General features: G+C 39.9%; 1 protein-coding gene across 3 annotated transcripts in view; it reads right to left on the bottom strand.

The window, feature by feature from the left end:
• The window catches only part of LHFPL3 (LHFPL tetraspan subfamily member 3), a 577,648-nt gene that overhangs the window by 337,599 nt on the left and 212,758 nt on the right, over positions 1-27,291 (bottom strand). The window lies entirely within an intron of this gene.

Here is a 27,291-nt window from a genome sequence, read left to right as displayed (position 1 = left end):
TATTTCCAGATGTGGAAGCTGAGCATAGCCAATAAGGTGGGAAAAGGTGGGTTCTGAGCCACAAAACTGATTAGAGTTTACCTCTGAATTCCTATCGCTGTTTGGCTCTTCTAATTGAAATGCCATTTCCCTTTGGTGAATGTATGGCTTGGGCATTCACAGTGTACCATGCTTGTTGGCCACGTCAATATGGGCACAAATAGACTAATCAGTGGTTGCCCCAGAATGGGAGATCAGAGTATTTGTTCACTGATAACAGAATGGCTATAAAAGTTGAAGATTAACAAAAAGTATTCTGTACCTTTACAGACCCAGTGTTTGTATAAAAGACACTTATTATCATATTTTCTGATAAATTAAGATGCAACCTGACCCATACCCCTGACTACACTTGCCCCAGATTGATCCTTTAGAGTGACAGGTCATATGGCAAGGTGATTAAGAATTATAGATAGTCAGGAAGATAAAGCATGCACCATTCATGCAAGGAGAGTAGCTGTTATCCAATCAGATAAAGAACGTACATTTGCTCCATGACGTTCTGTGAAGTGTCAAGCAGTAAGTGATCTGTATTTTAAATTACTATTTACCCTGTATACAAACATTCAGACAGCTTCCATCTCTCTCCTTCCATTTCTAGCCAATCCTTTCTTTTTCCTTCTTCCCCAACACAACTTCTCCACACATCTACTGAACAAACCTGCTTCGGCCAAGTTGGACCAATTCAACTAATAGGCCAGTTTAGTCCTGATTCTCTAAGACAGCTCTTTAAAGAGTGTTTAAGTAAATAGCAGCATTTCATTTTATGCATTAGCTTCTTAAACATATTATTTGAACCACAGAGCATTCTGAACAGGAGGTAGACTTAAATTTATGATTTTCTGGAAGGCTTTAGTTTATTTCAAAATATCCATGAGCCACAACACTGAATAAGGTTATCGCCACAGGACTTAAAAGTTTTCCAGTAAATCCGATTCATACATTCAAAAGCATAAGTAATTTCAAAGATGTATTTGTACTTTTCTAAAGACTGCTGGTCAATTATAATTTTAACTCTAATTACTAGTATTTTCGATTGATGATAAATTAAGCCACTTGCAAAGTGGCTTTCCAGATCAATGCAGGCCACCCACTGTTACTGAATTTTCCAGGTTCACAAGATTCCATCACTGATGTCCTTCAGCTTATATTTCATTATCACAATAGGGGAGTTGCTGTAGTGGGAGCAGCGAGCATGGGTAATTCATGTTCACACAGTCAGATTCTGAGCCCTTACACCAGCACCAGTGTTCTAGACTCACCCTGGGAATCCTGAGATATTTTTCTACACAAGAGACAAGGTGGGTGTCATGGGGTGGCCCTCACAGGTTTCAGAGTCAGAGAGCCCAGCAGTGTGTGATTTCAAGGCCAAACTTCCCACCCCAATTATGTATGTTTTGTTTCTTTCTCACATAAAAACATAATTTTTACTTAGATGACCAGGTTCTATGAAGTATCTAGATGAATTTGTTATATGACTCAAATACCTGTGTTTTTCCAAAAACCAGTTCTGTATTTTTGGCACCAGAGGCCCTCCATAAATATGTGTTGAACTGGATAAAACAGAACTGAATGTCATCAGTTTCTCCTACTAGCTGTTTTACCTATCTTAGTGATATATTTCATAATGTGGGGAAGGATTTTCTTAAAGCTGAAGCATTATATCAGGAAACTGTGACTGCCTGAGGCCTCTGAACATCAGTCAGTAAAATCAGAGGCAATAGATTCCAGAATATAAGGGTTATGGACACCAGTCCTAAGGCTGACAAACAGAGGTGTGAATCCTAATTCTAACTGGTGTGTAACTCTGGTCAGGTTACTTCATTTCTCTATTGTCTCTAATACGAAATTGCCATAGCCACACCATGAGACTGTGGTGAGAATCAAGTGAGTTATTACAGGTGGAGTGTTTAGCATAATGCCTGGCCCATAATAAGCACAAAATGGTTATTAATAGTAAATTATAGGTTACAAATGGTAGCTATTACTATTGTTATTAGAAATTTTCTATAGTGGGAAGACCAGTTATTGCAACACCATTTGCCTAACACTCAATCATTAAGTCCTTGACGGAATGCCAACTTTAATATTTCTGCATAGCCAGCTGACTTCTTAATTTATATTGATTGAGTTCTTATGTATAAAATGCTATTCTTGAAAAGGATAAAACAGATCCTAATGGTCTTTCCAATCAGGTCGTTGGCTTGCTGTTTGGTTGGTTGACTTGCAAGATGTGGAACATGATGACAAGATGGTATGGTATCATGAGCAGTGGGTGATATATGCAATTAATGAATCACTGAACATTATATCAAAAACTAATGATACTATACCTTGGCTAATTGAACTTACATTTAAAAAAAGGTTTGTAAATCATCTAGAATGTATAAGAAAAACAAGTATTAATGAAAATAACTATATTATAAACCTTTTCTGAATGAGGCTAAGAATGGCGAATCAAGTAAGACTGATAAGAGCATTTTAAAAAACAAAAGCAGGGATGCAGGGGTGACTGAGTCATGTCTACCTTTAGCTCAGGTCATCGTGGGAAGGAGGGATGAGGAGGAAGAGGGGATGGAGCCCTGCATCCTCAGTGGGAAGCCTGCTTCTCCCACCCCCACTCCCCCTGCTGAGTTCCCTCTCTTGCTATGTCTCTGTCAAATAAATGAAAAAAATCTTTACAAACAAACAAACAGGGGCACCTAGGTGGCTCAGTTGGTTAAGTGTCCTACTGTTGATCTTAGCTCAGGTCTTGATCACAGGGTTGAGAGTTCAAGCCCTGCACTGGGCTCCACATTGGGCATGGAGTCTACCTAACAAAACAAAACAAAACAAAACCAAAAAACGAAACGAAACGAAACAAAACAAAACAACAACAACAACAACAAAACAGGGGCTCCTGGCTAGTTCAGATAGAGGAGTGTGCATCTCTAGATCTCAGGGTAGTGAGTTCCAGCTCACGCTGGGTGTAAAGGTTACCAAAAAAATAAATAAATAAATTTTAAAAAACAAAAACAGAAACCATACTTGCCAGCAAAAATATTGAGCTGTTCATCAAAACCAAATAAACAAGAATGACTACTATAAAATTGATGGACAAAACAAAGCACATTGCAAAAGATCAGAGATTCTTTTTGTTTGTTTCTTTTTCTAAAAAAAATTTGAGCTATAACTGACAGATAATACAATGATTTCAAGTGTACAGCAATAATTCAGTTATGTACATTATGAAGTGATCACCCCAATAAATCTGGGTACAATCCTTCCCCATAAAAAGTTAACTTTAAGGATTTACTCTCTTGATAAATTTCAAGTATTACAATATTATTGACTATAGTCACCATACTGTATATTACATCCCCATGACTTATTTATAACTTGAAGTTTGTACTTCAGCTGTTTTGCCCATCACCAAAACTGTCTCCCTTCTGGCATCCACCACTCTCTTTTGTGTATCTATGAATTTTGTTTGATTTTGTTTTGCTTTAGATTCCACACATAAGTGAAATCATCTATTTTTTCCTGTCTGACTTATTCTACTTAGCATAATTCCCTCATAGTCCAACCATGTTGTTACAATTGGCAAGGTTTCATTCATTTTTAAGGCTGAACAACATTCCTTGCATATATACACCACTTCTTCTTTATCCATTCATCCATCCGTGGACACTTAAGCTATTCCCATATCTTAATTTTTTTTGTTGTTAAATTTTAAATTCTTTATTTTTTATAAACACATAATATATTTTTATCCCCAGGGGTACAGGTCTGTGAATCGCCAGGTTCACATACTTCAAAGCACTCACCAAAGTACATACCCTCCCCAATGTCCATAATCCTACCTCCCTTCTCCCACCCCCTCCCCCCAGCAACCCTCAGTTTGTTTTGTGAGATTAAGAGTCACTTATGGTTTGTCTCCTTCCCAATCCCATCGTGTTTCATTTATTCTTCTCCTACCCCATTAAGCCCCCATGTTGCATCAACACTTCCTCATATCAGGGAGATCATAGGATAGTTGTCTTTCTCCGCTTGGCTTATTTCGCTAAGCATGATACGCTCTAGTTTCATCCATGTTGTCCCAAATGGCAAGATTTCATTTCTTTTGATGGCTGCATAAGATTCCATTGTGTATATATACCACATCTTCTTTATCCATTCTTCTGTTGATGGACATCTAGGTTCTTTCCATAGTTTGGCTATTGTGGACATTGCTTCCATAAACATTCTGGTGCACGTGCCCCTTCGGATCACTATGTTTGTATCTTTACGGTAAATACCCAGTAGTGCAATTGCTGGGTCATAGGGCAGTTCTATTTTCAACATTTTGAGCAACCTCCATGCTGTTTTCCAGAGTGGTTGCACCAGCTTGCATTCCCACCAAAAGTGTAGGAGAGTTCCCCTTTCTCTGCATCCTCGCCAGCATCTGTCCTTTCCTGACTTGTTAATTTTAGCCACTCTGACTAGTGTGAGGTGATATCTCATTGTGGTTTTGATTTGCATTTCCCTGATGCCGAGTGATATGGAGCACTTTTTCATGTGTCTGTTGGCCATCTGGATGTCTTCTTTGCAGAAATGTCTGTTCATGTCCTCTGCCCATTTCTTGATTGGATTATTTGTTCTTTGGGTGTTGAGTTTGCTAAGTTCTTTATAGATTTTGGACACTAGCCCTTTATCCGATATGTCGTTTGCAAATATCTTCTCCCATTCTGTCAGCTGTCTTTTGGTTTTGTTAACTGTTTCCTTTGCTGTGCAAAAGCTTTTGATCTTGATAAAATCCCAATAGTTCATTTTTACCCTTGCTTCCCTTGCCTTTGGCGATGTTCCTAGGAAGATGTTGCTGCGGCTGAGGTCAAAGAGGTTGCTGCCTGTGTTCTCCTCAAAGATTTTAAATGGATTCCTTTCGCACATTAGAGGTCCTTCATCCATTTGGAGTCTATTTTCGTGTGTGGTGTAAGGAAATGGTCCAGTTTCATTTTTCTGCATGCGGCTGTCCAATTTCCCCAACACCATTTTTTCCATTGGACATTCTTTCCTGCTTTGTCGAAGATTAGTTGACCATAGAGTTGAGGGTCTATTTCTGGGCTTTCTATTCTGTTCCATTGATCTATGTGTCTGTTTTTGTGCCAGTACCATGCTGTCTTGATGATGACAGCTTTGTAATAGAGCTTGAAGTCCGGAATTGTGATGCCACTAACTTTGGCTTTCTTTTTCAATATTCCTTTGGCTATTCGATGTCTTTTCTGGTTCCATATAAATTTTAGGATTATTTGTTCAATTTCTTTGAAAAAGATGGATGGTACTTTGATAGGAATTGCATTAAATGTGTAGATTGCTTTCAGTAGCATAGACATTTTCACAATATTTATTCTTCCAATCCAGGAGCATGGAACATTTTTCCATTTCATTGTGTCTTCCTCAATTTCTTTTATGAGTACTTTATAGTTTTCTGAGTATAGATTCTGTGCCTCTTTGGTTAGGTTTATTCCTAGGTATCTTATGGTTTTGGGTGCAATTGTAAATGGGATTGACTCCTTAATTTCTCTTTCTTCTGTCTTGTTGTTGCTGTAGAGAAATGCAACTGATTTCTGTGCATTGATTTTATATCCTGACACTTTACTGAATTTCTGCACAAGTTCTAGCAGTTTTGGAGTGGAGTCTTTTCGGTTTTCCACATATAGTATCATATCATCTGCAAAGAGCGATAGTTTGACTTCTTCTTTGCTGATTTGGAGGCCTTTAATTTCCTTTTGTTGTCTGATTACTGAGGCTAGGACCTCTAGTACTATGTTGAATAGCAGTGGAGATAATGGACATCCCTGGCGTGTTCCTAACCTTAGCAGAAAAGGTTTCAGTTTTTCTCAATTGAGAATGATATTTGTGGTGGGTTTTTCATAAATGGCTTTGATAATATTGAGGTATGTGCCCTCTATCCCTACACTTTGAAGAGTTTTGATCAGGAAGGGATGCTGTACTTTGTCAAATGCTTTTTCAGCATCTATCGAGAATATCATATGGTTCTTCTTCTTTCTTTTATTGATGTGTTGTAATACATTGATTGATTTGCAGATGTTGAACCAACCTTGCAGCCCTGGAATAAATCCCACTTGGTCGTGGTGAATAATCCTTTTAATGTACTGTTGAATCCTATTGGCTAGTATTTTGGTGAGAATTTTCACATCTGTGTTCATCAAGGATATTGGTCTATAGCTCTCTTTTTTGCTTGGATCCTTGTCTGGTTTGGGGATCAAGGTGATGCGGGCCTCATAAAATGAATTTGGAAGTTTTCCTTCCATTTCTATTTTTTGGAACAGTTTCAGGAGAATAGGAGTTAGTTCTTCTTTAAATGTTTGGTAGAATTCCCCTGGGAAGCCGTCTGGCCCTGGGCTTTTGTTTGTTTGGAGATTTTTGAATTTAGTGCCATTGTATTGCCTGTAAGGTGACTGTTACTGTATATTGTCTCTCTTCCTTTCTGATCTACCACTTGTAGGCTCTCTCTTTGCTTAGAGGACCCCTTTCAATATTTCCTATAGAGCTGGTTTGGTGTTTGCAAATTCTTTCAGTTTTTGTTTGTTCTGGAAGCTTTTAATCTCTCCTTCTATTTTCAATGATAGCCTAGCTGGATATAGTATTTTTGGCTGCATGTTTTTCTCATTTAGTGCTCTGAATATATCATGCCAGCTCTTTCTGGCCTGCCAGGTCTCTGTGGATAAGTCTGCTGCCAATCTAATATTTTTACCATTGTATGTTATAGACTTCTTTTCCCGGGCTGCTTTCAGGATTTTCTCTTTGTCACTAAGACTTGTAAATTTTACTATTAGGTGACGGGGTGTGGGCCTATTCTTATTGATTTTGAGGGGCATTCTCTGAACCTCCTGAATTTTGATGCTTGTACCCTTTGCCATATTGGGGAAATTCTCCCCAATAATTCTCTCCAGTTTACCTTCTGCTCCCCTCTCTCTTTCTTCTTCTTCTGGAATCCCATTTATTCTAACGTTGTTTCGTCTTATGGTGTCACTTATCTCTCGAATTCTCCCCTCGTGATCTAGTAGCTGTTTGTCCCTCTTTTGCTCAGCTTCTTTATTCTCTGTCATTTGGTCTTCTATATCGCTAATTCTTTCTTCTGCCTCATTTATCCTAGCAGTGAGAGCCTCCATTTTTTATTGCACCTCATTAATAGCTTTTTTGATTTCAACTTGGTTAGATTTTAGCTCTTTTATTTCTCCAGAAAGGGCTTTTATATCTCCCGAGAGGGTTTCTCTAATATCTTCCATGCCTTTTTCAAGCCTGGATAGAACCTTGAGAATTGTCATTCTGAACTCTAGATCTGACAGATTACCAATGTCTATATTGATTAGGACCCTAGCCTTTGATACTGCCTCTTGTTCTTTTTTTTTTTTTAACTTTTTATTTTTTATAAACATATATTTTTATCCCCAGGGGTACAGGTCTGTGAATCACCAGGTTTACACACTTCACAGCACTCACCAAAGCACATACCCTCCCCAATGTCCATAATCCCACCCCCTTCTCCCAAACCCCCTCCCCCCACCAACCCTCAGTTTGTTTTGTGAGATTAAGAGTCACTTATGGTTTGTCTCCCTCCCAATCCCATCTTGTTTCATTTATTCTTCTCCTACCCACTTAAGTCCCCATGTTGCATCACCACTTCCTCATATCAGGGAGATCATAGGATAGTTGTCTTTCTCTGCTTGACTTATTTCGCTAAGCATGATACGCTCTAGTTCCATCCATGTTGTCGCAAATGGCAAGATTTCATTTCTTTTGATGGCTTCATAGTATTCCATTGTGTATATATACCACATCTTCTTGATCCATTCATCTGTGGATGGACATCTAGGTTCTTTCCATAGTTTGGCTATTGTGGACATTGCTGCTATAAACATTCGGGTGCATGTGCCCCTTTGGATCACTACATTTGTATCTTTAGGGTAAATACCCAATAGTGCAATTGCTGGGTCATAGGGCAGTTCTATTTTCAACATTCTGAGGAACCTCCATGCTGTTTTCCAGAGTGGCTGCACCAGCTTGCATTCCCACCAACAGTGTAGGAGGGTTCCCCTTTCTCCACATCCTCGCCAGTTGCAAACGACATATCAGATAAAGGACTAGTGTCCAGAATCTATAAAGAACTTAGCAAACTCAACACCCAAAGAACAAATAATCCAATTGTTCTTTTTTTTGTGGTGAATTTTTCCACCTTGTCACTTTGTCCAGATAAGAGTATATGAAGGAGCAAGTAAAATACTAAAAGGGTGGCAACAACCCCAGGAGAATATGCTTTAACCAAATCAGAAGAGATCCCAAATCGTGAGGGGGGAGAAAGGGGATAAAAAGAGGTTCAGAAAGAAAGAAAGAAAAAAAAATGAAAGAAAGAAAAGAATTTAAAAAAGAAAACGAATAAAGAAAAGTATGAAAAAGAAAAAAATGTATATGTTAGATAAACTAGTTAAAAAACGTTAAAAAAAGAAACAGCTAAGTTAAAAAAATTTTAGCAGAAGAAGAGAAAAAAAATGAAAAAAAAATTAAATTAACTGCAAGACTAAAGAATCATAGGGAGAAAGCCATGAGTTCTGTGCTTTCCTTTCTCCTCCTCTGGAATTCTGCTCTCCTTGGTATTGAAACTGCACTCCTTGGTAGGTGAACTTGGTCTTGGCTGGATTTCTTGTTGATCTTCTGGGGGAGGGGCCTGGTGTAGTGATTCTCAAGTGTCTTTGCCCCAGGCGGAATTGCACCGCCCTTACCAGGGGCGGGGCTGAGTAATCCGCTCGGGTTTGCTTTTAGGAGTTTTTGTTCCCTGAGTGCTTTCCGTAGAGTTCCGGAGGACAGGAATACAAATGGTGGCCTCCTGGACTCTGGCCTGGAGGAGCAGAGAGCCTGGGGCCCCCCTCCTCAGTGGGCCTTTAGAGAACAGCACCCAGTAACTCCCGTCTGCCTGACCTCCGGCCACGCTCCGATCTCACGGAGCCTGTGACCGGTTCAAGGTATCCCCGAGCTGTGAGCTTACTGTCGGCTCTGTCTCTGTAGCCGGCTTTCCCGTTCCAATACCCGCAAGCTCTGCGACACTCAGACACCCCCGATCCTTCTGTAACCCTGCGGGACCTGAGGCCACACTGACCCCGTGTGGGCTTCACCCCGGTTTAGCCTCTGAAGTGATGTCCCTCAGCGGAACAGACTTTTAAAAGTCCTGATTTTGTGCTCTGTTGCTCCGCCGCTTGCCAGGAGCCAGCCCCTCCCCCCGGGGTCTATCTTCCCATGGCTTTGGATTCACTTCTCCGCCAGTCCTGCCTTTCAGAAAGTGGTTGTTTTTGTTTTTCTGTTTCTGGAATTGCTGTTCTTCTCTTCAATCTGCCGATGGATTTGTAGGTGTTTGCAATCTTTATATAAGCTATCTAGCTGATCTCCTGCTAGCTGAAGTAGTCTTAGCCTGCTACTTCTCCGCCATCTTGACTCCTCCCCCATATCTTAACTTTTATAAATTATGCTGTGATGAACATAGGGGTGCATGTATCCTATCAAATTAGTGCTTCTGTTTTCTTTAGATAAATATCCAGGAGTGGAACTCCTGGATCAGATGATAGTTTTATTTTTTTAATTGCAGTATAATTGACAACATTCATTTTATTTGTAATTTTTTGAGGAATTGCCACACTGTTTTTCATAGTGAATGCACCAATATATAGTGCATGAGGGTTCTCTTTTCTCCACATCCCCCCTGACACTTGCTATTTCTTGTCTTTTTGATACCAGCCATTCTAACAGGTGTGAGTTGATAGTCTCTCATGGTATTTCTACTTTTATTTTTATCAAGTTATTTTTTAAAATATCTCCTCAATTTCTTCATTGACACAATGGTTGTTCAGTAGCATGTTGTTTAATCTCCACATTTTTGTGATTTTTCCAGTTTCCTTCTTGTACTTGATTTCTAGTTTCATACTACTATGATTGGAAAAGATGCTTGATATGATCTCATTCTACTAAAATTTACTGAGACTTGTTTTGTGACCTAACATGTGCTCTATCCTGGAAAAACATTGCATGTGCACTTGAGAAGAATGCGTGTTCTGTTGCTTTTTGGTGGTTTATTCTGTACATATCAAGTAAGTTCTTCTGGTCTAATGTCTGCCATTTAAGGCTTATGCTTCCTTATGGATTTTTCTGCTGGATGATCTTTACAATGATGTAACTGGAATATTAAAATATCCTACTATTATTGTAGTATCTATATGCATAATAGCTTATTTTAAGTTACAATGATAGCAAACTAAGTTTGAGTGCACTCTAACACTCTATCTTTTTACTCCCTCCCACCCCCATATTTTATGTTTTTGATGTCTCACATTACATTTTTTTTTTAACTTTTTATTTTTTATAAACATATATTTTTATCCCCAGGGGTACAGGTCTGTGAATCACCAGGTTTACACACTTTACAGCACTCACCAAAGCACATACCCTCCCCAATGTCCATAATCCCACCCCTTTCTCCCAAACCCCCTCCCCCCAGCAACCCTCAGTTTGTTTTGTGAGATTAAGAGTCACTTATGGTTTGTCTCCCTCCCAATCCCATCTTTGTTCATCCTTTAACTATCATGATTATAGTTAGTTTCACTACTTTTGTCTTTTTACCTAAATACTAGCTTTATAAGTAATTAGTTCACTATCTTTACTATATAGTTACTTTTACCATTGAGATTTCTACTTTTATAAACTTTTTTTGTTATTATAGTGCCTTTTCTTTCTTACTTAAGAAGTTCTTGATATTTCTTGTAAGGCTAGTTTAGTGGTGATCAACTCTAACATTTGCTTGTGTGAAAAACTATATCTCCTATTCTGACTGATAACATGTCAGGTAGAGTATTCTTGGTTGGAAGCTTTTTCTTTTAGAACTTTAAATATATAGCATCACTTTCTTCTGACCTGCAAAGTTTCTGCTTAAAATTTGCTAATACTCTTATGAGGATTGCCTGTATGTAACAAGTTGTTTTTCTCTTGCTACTTTTAAGATCTCTTCTTATATTTAACTTTTGACATTTTAATTATAATGTGTCTTGGTATGGATCTATTTGGGCTCATCTTTACTTGGAACTCTCTGTGTTTCCTGGACCTGGATGTCTGTTCCTTCCAGAGATTATGGAAGTTTTCAGCTATTATTTCTTCAGATAACATTTTTGCTTCTTTCTTTCCCTTCTCCTTTTGGAACCACTATAATGTGGATGTTGCTCTGCTTGATATTGTCTTGTAGTTTTCTTAGGCATCTTCACTTTTTAAAATATTTTCTCTTCATGCTGCTTTCTCTGGATTGGTTTTGTTGCTTTGTCCTCTAGCTCACTGATTCATTCTTCTGCCTCAATCAGTCTGCTGTTGAGTCCACTAGTGTATCTCCCGGTTCAGTTATTGTATTTTTCAGCTCTCTGACTTCTGTTTGGTTACTTTTTAAAGTCTTTTATCTCTTTACTGAAGTTCTCATTGTGTTCACGCATTCTTTTTCTAGGTTCAGTGAGCATCTTTATGACCATTAGTTTGAATTTTTTAACAGGCAGTCTTTGAGGTCTTTTCTGTAGCTTTTATCTTCTTCTTTCATTGGAACATATTCCTATTTCCTCATTTTCCTTGACTTTCTGTGTCTGTTTCTACATATTAAGCAAAACATCTACCTCTCCCAGTCTTGGAAGAGTAGATTTTTGTAAGTGACGAACCTTATCCTTCAACTTTGCCTTAGCTTTTTGTTTCCCTTGAACCTTTGATATGTATAAGCAAGCTGATTTATTCTTGACAGATCCTAGCTATTGAGGTTATACCAAAATTCATTAGTGCTCCAAGGTAAAGAATCTCAACACCTAGTTTCTGGCTGACTTGAAGCCAGACCTTCAGGCAGCAGCTTTTAAAGTATGCAAATATATACAGTCCTGTGCAGTCTTAATTATAAATCCTGCTGGCTTACAGACCAGGAGATCTGAAGGTGTCCCTGAGCAACAGTTGCAAACATTTGGCTCCAGATGGCTGTGTTAGCCCCATCAGCTCTGGATGGGGACATCAACAAGCTATAGTGAGGCCAGGAAACAGCATGAGGATGGGGTCTCCCTGCCTACATTTCCTGAGAGTTCCTCCATAGTATCTATATATGTGTGGCAAACCTGAAGCCTATCCTTCAAGCTGAAGCTTCAGGATAAATAAATAGGCCTTTTTCATCAGAAGACTAGAAGTGTCAGTCTAGTATTTGTGCAGTGTCATGGGGGTGGCAATCTGCCAAGAACTGTCATTCCAATTGTTACCATCCTGTGCAGCCCAGAATTATATGCCTCCCATTCCAGCCAACCACCAGAATCAGGTGATCAAGAGGTAGTCACCTGTGTGGACTGAGTGTACCTTCTGGCTTTAGTGATGCAGCTGGAGAGTGTGTGTGATGTTCTTTGGCTGTACACACCTGTCAGTTTCAGTGAGGCAGAAGGAATGTGTTGTGTCTGCACATGCCCACCAGCTCCTGCAAAGCAGTGGGAGTATTGTGCAACCACACATGCCTGCAAGCCTTAACAAGGCAGTGGAAGAGTGCAGCATAAATGCATGCCTACTGGTAATAACAGGGTACAGGAAAAATGCAAAAATGATGTTCACCAGGGTCTCTGTAGCTGAAGAAAGTTCCAACTGTTTCCTGCCCCTCCAGCAGAAGCTTTAAGATTAGCAAATAAGGGGCACCTGGGTGGCTCAGTGGGTTAAAGCCTCTGCCTTTGGCTCAGGTCATGTTCCCAGGATCCTGGGATCGAACCCTGCGTCGGGCTCTCTGCTCAGCAGGGAGCCTGCTTTCCTTCCTCTCTCTCTGCCTACTTGTGATCTCTGTCAAATAAATAAATAAAATCTTAAAAAAAAGAAAAATATTAGCAAATAAATCTCCTTCAAATATAGTCTAGATACTTTCCAAACTACTGCTTTTGTTTTGATTCCCAGAATGAGAGAGACAGCATGTGAGTCTTTTAAAAGGACTATCTCAGTTCCCTACAGCCCTCTGGGTCCCTTAGAGGTAAGCCCTTTTGGCTTTCTAAGCCAGATATTTTGGGAAACTTTCATTTTAGGTTCATATTTCTAAGTGTATTGGGCCTAGTGGCAGTTTCATATGCAACCAGGACAGTTAGGGTTAAAATTTTCTGGAAGGTGCTCAGAGGCAAGAGAAGTAGCAAGTCATCTCAAGTCATTCCTTTCCCCCATGTTAGGAACAAAATAAGGGGGGGGGGGCAAGACTATCTAGGTGGAGGATGCTGGCTCCTTTATAGCTTATCAAAATAGACAGAAAAGTAGCAAAGCAGCAGAGGAGAGCATATTTTTTGTGTCTTACAGTACAGTTTCTATGGGCTGCCTTCTGCCCTGAGTTATTAATCTGAAGGCCAAACTCTGGCTCCAATTCAAAAGGTGTGAACTCTAAGAATGTGAAATGTTGTTTCTTTGGGCAAGGATATTGTAAAACATCTATAAAACAAGACCTGGATTCTTATTTTAGATCCAGGATCAAAATAACATGGTAAAAATCTGCACACTGAGCTGAAGGTATAGAAGGGTACCTTACAATTAAGAAATCTAATATATAAATAGACATAGTCATAATGCAGATTAATATGTAAAGAGGCAGCAGTCTAAGTGGATATTTATGGATATTTAAGCTACCCGATCATCAAAATAACATGCAAACCATCCATATCCTTGTTTAAAGAAGGAAAACCAAAACGTAAAAAAGTTTAAGTAGCATTCCCAGTACACAGCTAATAAAAGGTAGAACCAGGATCTGTACCTATGAGCTCAATTCCTACTTTATATTTCCAGATTATTAAAAATCTAGATTAATAAAAGAAAATTAGGAAAGAGCAATTTTCTTCATTGGATTCATTAGATTACAATCAGCAAGCTTAAAAGCCAGCTGCACTTAAAGATATTTCAATTACAAAATCTCCACATATATCAATTTCATAGCATAGATTAATTACAGGTAACATACGCACCTTATTAGAAATGGCCCCAAAATGAATTTGTTCCTTTTAAGCCTCCTACCCTAATTCAGACCTCTGTTGCTTAACTCAAAAGCAGTAGAGAGTTCCAAAGATAATTTTTCTAAGGGGAGAAAGAGATGCCTTCCAATTCCTACTCTACCTCTAGGAAACTTAAATTTCCTTCACAGAACTCTCAGTGGTATCTCAATCAGGTTAGAAGATGTCAAATAGCCCAACCATGGACGGGGTGACACCTTTAAAATCCACTGAGGCCGCATCAATTAGGAGGAAATTGCCATAGCATGAAGTCAGAAAGCGAACAGTTCCTCATAGGAAGGGTCCTATGGAGCTGTCCGTGGTGCTGATCCCTGTTTCAACCTGCCTGTTGAGCTATGGTTTTGCCAGTGTTTTTATTCCCCTAACCTGATTACTTAGTTTATGTCTTGCTCATTTTATTGCGGTCTGCTACCTCTCTCAATTTGCTGTAGACTACTTTAAGCCCTATGGCCTACCTAGGCAGGGTTTTACATACTAGGAAACTGAGGCACAAGGAGGTGAAGTAACTTGCCTAAGGTATGTTGTTAATAAGTAGTGGAGCTGGGATTCAAACCCAGCCAAGCCAGTGGCAGAGACCACCCCCTTGATCTCCACATACAACAACTTCCTGAATAAAGGTCAGCAAGGCTTGAGATAGTCCTCCACAGAAGCAGATAGGAGGGGACAGGCCATGACATTTAGAGTCCTAGAGAGGAGAAGGTGGCTGATGAGCATGGCACACCATGAAATGCACAAATGACTAGCTGGAAAAGTTGCTATAAAGAAAGAAACTCCTCTTGGAGATGGATGTGCTTCAAAAATAGCCTTTCTTCCTGTTCTCACACTCTTCCTTGGGAGAACTAACCAACATTTCCCCCTGCTTATTTAGTTTTCCTCTATTTTTATTTCTGACAATCACCAATACCTTTATTTTAAGTAGGATTGCAAAGTTTAGGTTAATTTTTGAGTAGTTATGTTGCCAAAGGACCAGGAGAACATGCTTGGTTTCCCACTTTGTCATCAACCCTACAACTAGTATTACTGTTAATACTACAATAATAAATAATATAGTGGAGGCATTTGTGAACAAACTGATTCTGCAGTAAAATACCTTGATACCATGACAAGACATCTCCCTGGACAAAATCAATCCACAGGAACAGGGCCAGTAAGGCTATGGAATAGGTGCAGTGGAGAGAACGAGGGTTCACGTTCATGGGGAAAAAACTGCTCTCCTGCAGGTCAATCTTTGCATACAGCTCCTGCCTGCAAACTAAACCCTACCTGAGAAAGAGAAACCAAGGGAGAGCCATTCAAGTTAAGATTTAAGCAACTGAAAACATACCAACATTATTCAAACAGAAAGAAAATTTTCCTAAGAAAGGAAGATACGCAACTCTATGGCTTCCCTAAGCTCAAAGAAATAAAGCCTATTTAAAACCTTTATCAGTAGCAAAATTACACTTTTGTTTTCCCCTGGACCAACTTGATAGTTGTTTTCCAAAATGCTCTAAAACATGAATGAGTGTGTGCTTGTGTGTATCTGTGTGTGTTACTATTTGTGTGTGGACAAGGCTGGGTTTGGGTCTTCCAAGTCCTCATTCAAGTCTATTAAGAAATATTCTGATCAGTGCATCATGTTGGGAAGTCTATTCAAAAGGTCAAGGTCTAGCTGAGCTAAATATAACCTGGTGAGAGAGAACTGGGGAGCTCTGGAAAATTTTGAGAGGCTTTCATACTGTTTGGAAGATAAGAACATTTTTTTAAGGGATTTCATTCTTTTTATGAAGTACTTGATTGAAAAAAGGGTATAAAGGATAAATATAACTTCTTATACAAATAGCTTTAAAGAGAAATCTAGAATAATTTTTTTAAATGCAAATTAAGAAGTTTATTTAAAAATAATTTTTTTTCACTGTTTAAAAAAACCATGAAAACAATGCTATGTTCCTCTAGCCAATCTTTCTCTAAGAAACTTAAATCATTTTCACAGGTTCAATAGAGCTGGTAATCTTGCTGCTTTTGTGAGAGCAGAGGTCAACGTGACCTTCCTAAGATACACAGCTGACTGAGATAGTTTGTTGTTTAAAACCCAAAGACTTTTCATGGCCAATGGGAGAAAGTCCAAAAAATCCTTTGCCATGCAATCAAGGCATTTGGTTTTCTGGCCAATAACAACATTTTCAGCTGTCTCTTAAACTATATTCCTCCCACTCATCCTGTTGTCCTTCAAATGACCCATGATGTAACTGCGTGCTTTTGGACAGATTGTTCTTTCCCACGTTGTCTGCAGATCTTCTTTACCACAGCTTCATCTGACAGCCCTGCACCACCTTATCTTCCTTTCCTCAGGGCAAAAGTGATTGTCTCTTTTCTTTGGCCTCCACTGAATTTTTTAGGATATTTCTTGGTAAATATCTCTCTGTCCACTCCTGGGCTATTAATTCCAGGAAGGCAGTGACCCCCTTGCACAGTGCCCAGTATGTAATAAGTTGCATTATAAATAATTCAGATCTCCAGATAAATATAGAAATAGAGAATTTAAGAAATTTTCCCTACTGTATAAAGACATCCTCAGATTATATTTTTATTTGTAATTGATCTCTTACTCCTCATTATCTGCCAGTTATAAAAGCAAAACCCTTTGTGATTTCCTGCCACCCTAACACAACATTTGGGTAGAGATAGTAGATACAAAATGTGTATTGCATATGTAGGTACATGTGTGTGTGCATGTGGTAGGTACATATGTGTGTGATGTTGAAAAGTGTACCTTGAAAAAGTACTAAGGTAGTGAGTGATTCCACTAGTCCACTCTTAATCAATTTTGACTATCTGTGCCAAGCAATGATAGTTATATGTGTCTAGCATTAAAGAATGTTAAAAACAGTTCCACATTCATTTTATACTATTTTACACAGCAGGAGACTAAGACCTCATTTGCATTTATCAAGACCCTTCAAGTCTTCTGGACCAATTTCTTTCTTCTTCCCTTACACTAACCTGAGCTCAGTGACAGAAAAATCACATTATGTTCTTCCAGCACTTCACTTCAAGAGCATTATAAGGTAACAGTTTAAAGGAATGTCTACAACTGCTGCCTGGGCTCAAATCCTAACTCCATCACAGGTTGGTTATGTACCCATGTTGGTTTCCTTAACCTCTCTGTGCTTGAATGACATTATCTGTTCAATGGAGATTAGCAACATCCACTTTATAGGGTTGTGGCAAGGTTTATGTGATTTACATATTTATATAATAAAAAGATTATACATGTTTATATTTACTGGAGCTCTCTATTTGTTCCTTTTCTTCTCTTCCATTTTGTTGAAATTTATTTATGTGTTCATTTATTTACGTGTTTATACACACACACAACTGGAAAACAATGTTTAAATAAAGATATAGATAGGTAGATAGATATCATCCTAATCTAAAATCTTCAGCAGGCTCACCTTGATTATTGCATCAAGTCTGGACTTCCCCATCACTTTAAAAATCTTCTTTATTATTTATTATTTATTATTTACTCTTTTCTCTACTGATACACCAGATTCCCCCATTATTCCCTGCAGAGAGCTTATTAACTTACATTTCAGCTCATAGAGGTCTTTTTTTCCCCACCAGACCAACTATAGGATCCTTTAAAGTTATGTAAAGTTATGTAAAGTTCAGTTCTTCTATTTCCTGTCTCTAAAATTCTGCTCTGAGAATCCCCTAAGGACTGCCCAACTCCATCAAAACCTTAAAATAAATGTACTGAGCTACCATCTAGTTGCTTTGTGTAGGCAGCCAGACTGCAGGGTCCTAGAAGGCAAAATCAGTGCCTGCCTTCTCAAGCCCTCCTGGGGCTGGCTCACAGTCAGCTGGTCGTACTTGTGTGCTGCTTGGTAGAGAACCCATGGCTGCTTTGTCTCTCTCTCACAGGAAGGCACAGAAAAGGGGTGTGGGCACCTCATTTTTCCTACCACTTCTCTGGATGGCTAACCAGTCTGAGCTTGGGCAAGCCATGTCTCTCCTTGGCAGGGATTCCTTCTGGAGCACTTAAATAGGGAGTCCTTTCCAACAGTTACAAATAGAATGCTTAATTTTAAAAAATCATCAGTTTTGAGGTTTTTTTTTTTAAAGAAGCTTGTGTCTATATGTAGATTATACATGTTTATATTTACTGGAGCTCTCTATTTGCTCCTTTTCTTCTCTTCCATTTTGTTGAAATTTATTTATGTGTTCATTTATTTACGTGTTTATACACACACACAACTGGAAAACAATGTTTAAATAAAATAACAAAAAAAATCAAGACTGAGAGGAAAACATCATTAATTACTGGAAATTAATTAATTACTGGAAAAAGAATTTAATTAATTAATTATCATCATTAATTACTGGAAAAAGAATTTTATGGTTAAAAGAATATTAGTATCGCAAACGACATATCAGATAAAGGACTAGTGTCCAGAATCTATAAAGAACTTAGCAAACTCAACACCCAAAGAACAAATAATCCAATCAAGAAATGGGCAGAGGACATGAACAGACATTTCTGCAAAGAAGACATCCAGATGGCCAACAGACACATGAAAAAGTGCTCCATATCACTCGGCATCAGGGAAATACAAATCAAAACCACAATGAGATATCACCTCACACCAGTCAGAATGGCTAAAATTAACAAGTCAGGAAATGACAGATGCTGGCGAGGATGCGGAGAAAGGGGAACCCTCCTACACTGTTGGTGGGAATGCAAGATGGTGCAGCCACTCTGGAAAACAGCATGGAGGTTCCTCAAAATGTTGAAAATAGAACTGCCCTATGACCCAGCAATTGCACTATTGGGTATTTACCCTAAAGATACAAACGTAGTGATCCAAAGGGGCACGTGCACCTGAATGTTTATAGCAGCAATGTCCACAATAGCCAAACTATGGAAAGAACCTAGATGTCCATCAACAGATGAATGGATCAAGAAGATGTGGTATATATACACAATGGAATACTATGAAGCCATCAAAAGAAATGAAATCTTGCCATTTGCGACAACATGGATGGAACTAGATCGTATCATGCTTAGCGAAATAAGTCAAGCAGAGAAAGACAACTATCCTATGATCTCCCTGATATGAGGAAGTGGTGATGCAACATGGGGGCTTAAGTGGGTAGGAGAAGAATAAATGAAACAAGATGGGATTGGGAGGGAGACAAACCATAAGTGACTCTTAATCTCCCAGAGCAAACTGAGGGTTGCTGGGGGGAGGGGGTTTGGGAGAAGGGGGTGGGATTATGGACATTGGGGAGGGTATGTGCTTTGGTGAGTGCTGTGAAGTGTGTAAACCTGGTGATTCACAGACCTGTACCCCTGGGGATAAAAATATATGTTTATAAAAAATAAAAAATTAAAAGTTAAAAAGAAAAAGAATATTAGTATCAAACATTCTGGTTCTGACTTAACTTAAACAAGGGATTAAAAATACTCAAACTAACATTCTAAAAATGTAGTAAGCTTTAAACTTTAAGTAATGATTATTTAATTGTGTATATTATCATAGTTGCTCAGATGCATTTTATATTTCTGAAAAATCATGTTACATTATTTTTTCCAGACTAGGAATAGCAGGGATTTAATTAATATTTGCTAAAGTTTGCCATGAAAGCAAAGATTCTTTTCTAAAATTCTGCAACACTAGCTGGTTGTTATATTAATTTTCATCAGATGCATTTGATATAAATGAAAAGTGAAAAGGAATGGCCCACATATTCTTTCTGCATGCTTTCCTGGCTCCTGGAGCTTGGAAGGGTGAAAATCCTACTTTCCTTCTTGTCCTATGCTATGAAAAAGGCCAGTGAACTGGTAAGTCAATGTGTTCTCTGGAAGTTTCCTAAATCTGGGAAGCATATCCACAGACATGGCCCCCAGACAGCTGTAGAGTCCTGTCTACTCTCACCATCATTAAGAATCATGACTAATTTATGTAGGAAAATAAACCACTCTTATATTCAAGAAGCAACTTTGAAGGATCACCCCAGATAGCTATTCTAATTCTCATACTCCCAATCCTAGATTAAAACCCCTGGAATATGCTTATTTTTAAAAGGTATTTATTTATTTATTTATTTATTTGCGAGAAAGAGTGCAAAGGAGCATGCACGTGCCTGTGGAGGTGGGCGGGACAGAGGGAAAGGGAGGAAAAGGGTCTCCCTGACTCAGTAGGGAGCCTTATGCGGGGCTCAATCCTAGAACCCTGAGATCAAGACCTAAGCCGAAGGCAGTTAACCAATTGAGCCACCCAAGTGCTCCTGGAATATGCTACTGGCAAAGAACTGCATTACAGCCAACTGAAGTAACCAACGCAACCATCCACCCCGACAGGTGAATACAGTACCACCTACAAGAAGGGGAAATTAACTGGCATTAATTATACTTACTTAAAGCCACCATTTGCTGAGTTCTTGTTAACATATACACCAGCCACCTCACATTTTCTCCTTTAATCATCCTAACAACACGGTGAGGTAAGTACAGATTATTACTCTCATTTTACAGAGGAGAAATCTGAGATTCAGAGTAATGACCAAGGTTACGTTTCTCAGAGCAGACCATGGAGGCAGAACCTGAAGCCATGACCTCCAAACCCAAAGCAAGAATGTTTGTCACTCATTTGTGCGGCCTTGGAGGACCCAAGAATTTATTGTAGGTGATGAATTCTCTACATGATCCTCTATAGCTACAGTGAATCTTTAATTCAATGTGGTAGTAAGAACATTGGCTATAGTAACAATTTGTACTACAATGAAAGAAGCCTATATTGTCACATTACAGTGAAGGACTCAATTACTAGTTTCACTACTTAATATTTCTGTGTGTCTTTTGCCCACCCCCTGCCATTACATTATCTAGTGCCTCACGAATCTTCACATATACAGTGTGTGAATAGGAATAGTTGGCAATCAGCCTTGGCTACATATCAAGGGAATTTCAAAGATAAATTAGTTTACTGATCCAAAGGTGCTAAATTAAATATTTTTTGTAGATTCATGTATTTCCACTAGAAATATACAATTATATACAAACTACAAATGAGGTGTTAAATCAAATTCCATGGTTCTTTCCCTGGGATATTTCTTTCAAAGTCAGGCTGCAAGCAGCATCTACCCACTAAAGACCCATTAAGCACATTCTGGTTCAGAAAGTTAGTTAAAACATTTATGTCATCACAAAATAAGCCTCGACAGCCCAGAACCAGCCTCTGAAACAAAAATTTAGTTTGGTAATACCGGGTCAAAATTTTCTCCTTTGTAATGTGTGTGTGTTTGTGTGTGTGTGTGTGTACTATGCTTTGTAAGATTTTTAGCTCACAGTGGGCCAACAATCCTTCGAATGTTAATGTCTGAAGATTTTCACACAGGTGGAGGAAGAAAGGAAAATGCCTCCCTGTTCCCTGTGGAGGAGAGGTACTTGGCTGTTGTGAGGTTTCGGTTTGCAATGCCCCCTTGGAAACATGCCTGGTGGAGGCAGAAGGCTGACCCAGGAAGACTGACGGAGTCATTTCCTTGTGCTCAGACTTTCTCAATTTGCTGAAGCACCAAACTCCAACCCTTCAGAGGGTGAGAGGAAGGAGCCACTGGTGGAAGGATGCAAATGGCTAAACAGAGTCCCCTTGGCACGGAAGCATCTTGTGGGGCCATCCCTACAATTAGAGGGGAAGTGGTGGCTCATACAGTATTCTACCAGAGCCAACCAGATCAAAATCACCCTAAGGAAAGTCTTCACACCCATACTCAAAGCCAGCAGGCAAAGATGCAGGTGGGTTGACTGGTAACAAGATTTGATTACTTCCCAGAGGCCAATACTAGAGGAGCGTGAGAATCTAGGGTGTGAGAGGAATTTGCAAGGGTTAAAAATAGAGAGGAGAGGGGTGCCTGGGTGGCTCAGTCCATTAAGAGTCTGCCTTTGGCTCAGGTCATGCCCCCCTGGGATTGAGCCTTGCATCAGACTCCCTGCTCAGCAGGGAGACTGCTTCTCCCTCTCCCTCTGCCACTCCCCCTGCTTATCCTCTCTCTGTCACACACACCACACACACACACACACACACAGTAAATAAAATCTTTAAGAAAAAAAAAAAAACACAAAAACCGAGAGGAGGCTAGGAACAGGCCATTCAGAGGTAAAAAGCCCAGAGCTGTGCTGGGCTGATAACCATTCAGGGAGACTTACATGGTAGTCGATCTTCAGCAACAAATAACAAAGCTACAGAAAGATGAGGATAAAAATGGGGGAGAAGCACATATTTTTAACAGGAATGTAAGTGGGAATGAGTTTCTTATTCAGTTGGTCCTAAAAAAAGGAATGCATTGGATGACCTTCAAAGGTAATGATGATTTGTGAGCTTGGGAAGGAGGGTGGGCACAGAGGCTTGAATTCAAGTTCAGATGAGGCACCATCCATTCTGGTATAAACCTCAATGGACACACTCTCAGGTTTTGGGTAAGGTACCTCGTCCAGAAATCTTAAGCCTAAGACTTAAATGATGTTTCCTCAATTAAGCTAGATACCTCTTCAAAAGGCCTAAAGATACTTCTGTGTTTCTCCAGAGCCTGCTTTGTGACAACAGCTCCTCTTTTTGGTAATGGGCAGGAAGAGGACATGTTGTTTCAAAGAATTCCACAATTGCATATACCTTTTCCCCAAATCACCTCTCAGTGCATGAAAACACACCTCTTTTCTTCAGAAATCGTGTGTGCTGATAAACAGGGTATGAAGGGTGGATTGGAAGGGAAATGACCTGTGGGGTGTGCTATTTTTGTCTTTTTCAAGAGCCCCTGTCACTGAGGCTGAACTGCCCTCACCCACCACTTCTCAGCTAAAACTCCTGCTTGTCCTAGAAAGAGCCGGGAGAGAAATGGCTTCAGGGCTTGGGGTTAATGGGAAAAGAAAATGTTATATTTCTGAGGGAGCAGACAACAGATGTCCCATCAAAATGCATCTGACCTATAATGCTCCAAATTTTTATCTTTGGGAAGGCAAATTATAATCTTGTGGTTGCTTGCCTAATCACCACTAGCTACATAAAGTGACTTGTATACATGGTTAGCTTGTATCCTGAGATGACCTTGGAGTCACACACATTTCCCCCCAAAACCTATAAATGTGAATTTGTTGGAGTTATTTTCATTTCTCTAAAAATGGGATCCTAAAATTCACTGGAAAGGGACTGCAATTCCAGTTATTAGTGATGTTTTATGACCATGAGCATTTGAATTATAATGTTGTAATTATTCCCATTTGCTCTGAATGGCACCTAGATTAGATAGAAAAATTAAAATCAGATGATTCTGTTCCTCCTCACCCACTTCTGTGGGTTGAATGAGCGGAAATCTCCTAATAGTAGGTATTCTTAAGGAGCGCTTGCCCTGAGGAATGTCGATGAAAAAGCCAACAGCATCAAAGATGTCCCCAGTTCACCATGCACAGGGTGGACATGGCCACCTCCCACCTGGGACGGGTGTACCTGAAGAGAAGACAAGGGAATGCCTTACTGAAGACCATGTGCTTGTCTTGGCTGAGATTCCATTTTGGTAATGGAGCAAGAGAACTGGGTGTCAGAGTATTTTCTGCATAGGAGACATTTCCTGTCTCAAAGAGCAGCCCAGGTCTATAACCAAAGGTCTCAGGTTTCTTAATGGCAGTCCCCACACTTCTGTGCATCAGAACATGGGGCCACTCCTCACTGGCTCATCCATTATGGTTATTGAATAAGACATGCACTGGCTCCTTAAGACCACTCAGACAGGTGGAGGGTTTCATCTTCATTAGTTGAACTGCCTTATCTTGTTAAGGAAAACAAAGTCATACAAAGAATGAGAATAATTCTAGGCCAGGTCTCCATGACCAGGTTCTAGAATCGGGGGGGGGGGGGAGCCTCAAAAACCCAAGCTGCCTCCCCCTTAGCAGTTGTCTGAGCTTCTCTCAGTATCTGCTATCACTCCTGGACTTCCATTGCCAGGGAGGAAAGTTCTGGAAAATGGCCACTCCTACCTGCGGCTCTGTCTCTTGGCAGCACTGCTCTGAGATGACTGCTTTTTCCCCTCAGATACTCTCCTCTCCTGGCTCTCATGGCACACTCTCCCTCTTCTGGTTTTCTCTTAATTTTGGTATCTGCTTTTTCATCCTCTTCCCAGCCTCCTATACTTTTTGGTAGTTCCCTGGGTTTTCTCTTAGACTCCTTTTCTTCCTTAGCTAGGCATTGTCCCTCAAGGATCTCATTTATTCCTACAGTTTTAAATACTATCTAACGCTTTATTTGGATGGTTCATAAATTTAATAAAAAACACTCAAGTTTATATACTCAACCTTTATGGAGAATTTTCAATAGAGAAGCACGCTTCTACATTATCATTTATGGCAACGTGAGCGTCCCAGTCCTACACACTTCTTCACTTCAGAATCCTTCCTTTGCAATTTTCTCTCTCCATCCTTGCACACTGTCCATCTGTCAACAAGTCCCCCAGACTTGTCTCCTTTGTGTATGCCACGTCTTTCCTTTCCTTCCATATGGTCAGACCTCAATATCCTTAATGCCTTGTGTCTAGGTGGAGAAAATAGTCTTTTTGTCTGGTCGTTCTCTGTGGAGGATACTGAACCCAGCTCACTATTCAGACTGAGTGATGATGGAGGTAATTCACTCAGCACCTACCATTAGGGGCCTGCTATGTGCCTAGTGCTGGGGACCTCTGTTGGAATTCTACCATCCTTGCTCTCAGGTTGTTTACAGGTTAGCAGAAGACACACACAGGTCTGCCACTAACAAAGACTGTGGCCTAGGCAATGATGGCATACTCACAGGAATCTTGAGAACACCTACCTCACCCCCACGGATCAGAAAAGCTCTCCCTCTGAAAGTGAGTTCTGAAAGAACTGGAGAAGGAGCCAGCCAGAGAGCGGGGTGTGTGTGTGTGTGTGTGTGTGTGTGTGTGTGTGTGTGTGTGTACTGTGGAGAGGATGTGGAGAGGAGGGAAACAAGCACAAACATAGTGAAGCAGAGAGACTGCCAGTGCCTCCTCATACAGGGTTTTCAGCAAAGTGATCTGGTCAGAAGCACTCTTGAGAAAGGTCTCTCTGACTGTAGTCCAGGAGGAGGGATGAGAGGAAGGCTGGTTGGAAGTTTGCTGCACTCAGCAACCCAGCAAACAATGGAAGCTTTGAAGTAAGATAGTGGCCATGAGGATGGACAGAAATGGAATAATCAATAATGGACTGGCCTTGGTGAATGATGATGCTGGATAGATCCAGGTTCAAATCTGATCTTGGTCATTAAACTGACTGTAAAATGATCACAACCCTCCCCAGCCGTGGGTTTTCTAATTTACAGGAGGGAGAGAATAATAACTAGCACACAGGACCACTATGATGGTAGAACAGGATGTACACAGAGTCGTCACTAAATTTTCATTTCTTTCCTTCCTCAAACACCATATTGATCTTGTCATACCCTACCCCCAGAATTCACAGCAGTTCCCTGTTATTTTATCACATTGAAACTAACTTCCTGTAGAGAAGTATTTCCCAGCCCTGGTGCTACTGACACTTGGGGCCTGATAATTCTTTGTGGTGGGGAGGGGATATCCTATGTATCATGGAATAGCCTCTACCCTCTAGATGCCCCTAGTACTCTGACCCCAGTGATGACAATCAAAAGTGTCTCCACACATTGCCAAACATCCCTGTAACCTGGAAGGAAAATCAGCTATGGTTTAGAACCATTGCTCTAGAATGTTCTGTTCCTTTGCCAACCACCATCTCAATCCCACCTCTTATTTTTAAAAATACAGCTTCTTGATTGCTTTTCTCCAGGGACTACCACTCTAGCCAGGTAAGATATGTTACAATCTCATTCCCATCTCATACCATGTAATTTCCCTACACCTTAAACAATGCCTAGAACACAGCAATGACTGTCACAGAATGATACACTCATCAACTCTCGGTTGTCAAGAAATTAAAGCCCAGACTCTTAGTATGGCAGTCAACATTGCAAAAATCCAGCCCCACTAGCTCTCCAGCTGAATCTCGTTATCTCCTTCTATGACCCTCAATTCATCCTTTGCCATAAAAAAGGATGGCTGCCAGACTTCTACATTTTGTTGATCAGGGACCCCTCCCCACTCCAGCACACACTCATAAAAAAAATAAATAAATAAATAACAAACCAGTGTAGGCTTGCCAACTTTTTCCAGGTAAAATCATTTTGACTACAGTAATGGGTATAACCACCCACCATCTTTTTGTTAAAGGAAGTTTTAATACCAAAAAGAAAGGAACTTAATCTCAGTAAAAGAAAAGAATTTAAGTGGAACAAATTTAGCTTTATAAAAGAACTCACTACATTGTCCCTTTTTTCCTCATTTCTGAGAAAACGCTGGTGCAGATTTCACCATGAACCAACATTTGAGAACCACTGATTTTATTTCCAGGCCAACCTGATCTAACTAGATTATTCTCTTTCTTGACCTGAACCTCTTGGCCTATGGACTTCTGTATGCCCCTACCCCAATATACTCTTCCAACTCATCCCTGCCTGGAAACCTTCTACTCCTTCTTTGAAGCTGGCATTCAAAAATTAAGTTATGCCCCAGACTACAGGCAGACTTTTTCCCTGCTTAGCTTATGTCTTGAGGATACTTCCTGTATTCTGCCTACTAAAGTTGTTTTCATATAGGTCACAATGAGCAGCATCTCCTTGATTTTGTAGAAAAGAGCCTTGCAAGTTAATAGTAGGCACCTGACAAATGTAGGCTGTATTAAGTGGTCAAATTGACTCTGGCTTTGGATATTCCATTCTTTCCACCAGGAATACCTACTCTTAGTTTCCTATTGCTGCCATAACAAATTATCATGACCTCAGCGGTTTAAAGCAATACGAATTTATAATCTTACAGTTCTGTAGGTCAGAAGTCTGATTCCAATCTCACTGGGCTCAAGTCAATGTGTTGGCAAAGCTACTACCTTCCTTTTCGGAGGCTCAAAGGGAGATTCCATTTCCTTGTTCCCAGCTTGTACAGGCCACCTGAACTTCTCAGCTCACAGCTCATTTCCTCCACCAACAAAGCCAGAAATGTTGCACCTCTCTGGTCATTCTTCTACTGGCACAACCCTCTCTGACTCTGACCTAAGTCAGAGCGGGTTCTCTGACGCTGAAGACCTATGCAATTAGAATAAGCCCAGCTG

Source organism: Mustela nivalis (genome assembly GCF_964662115.1).
Source record: "Mustela nivalis genome assembly, chromosome: 12".
Classification (NCBI taxonomy): domain Eukaryota; kingdom Metazoa; phylum Chordata; class Mammalia; order Carnivora; family Mustelidae; genus Mustela; species Mustela nivalis.
Note: the sequence above shows the minus strand (reverse complement) of the source record. Positions and strands in the feature narration are given on the sequence as shown.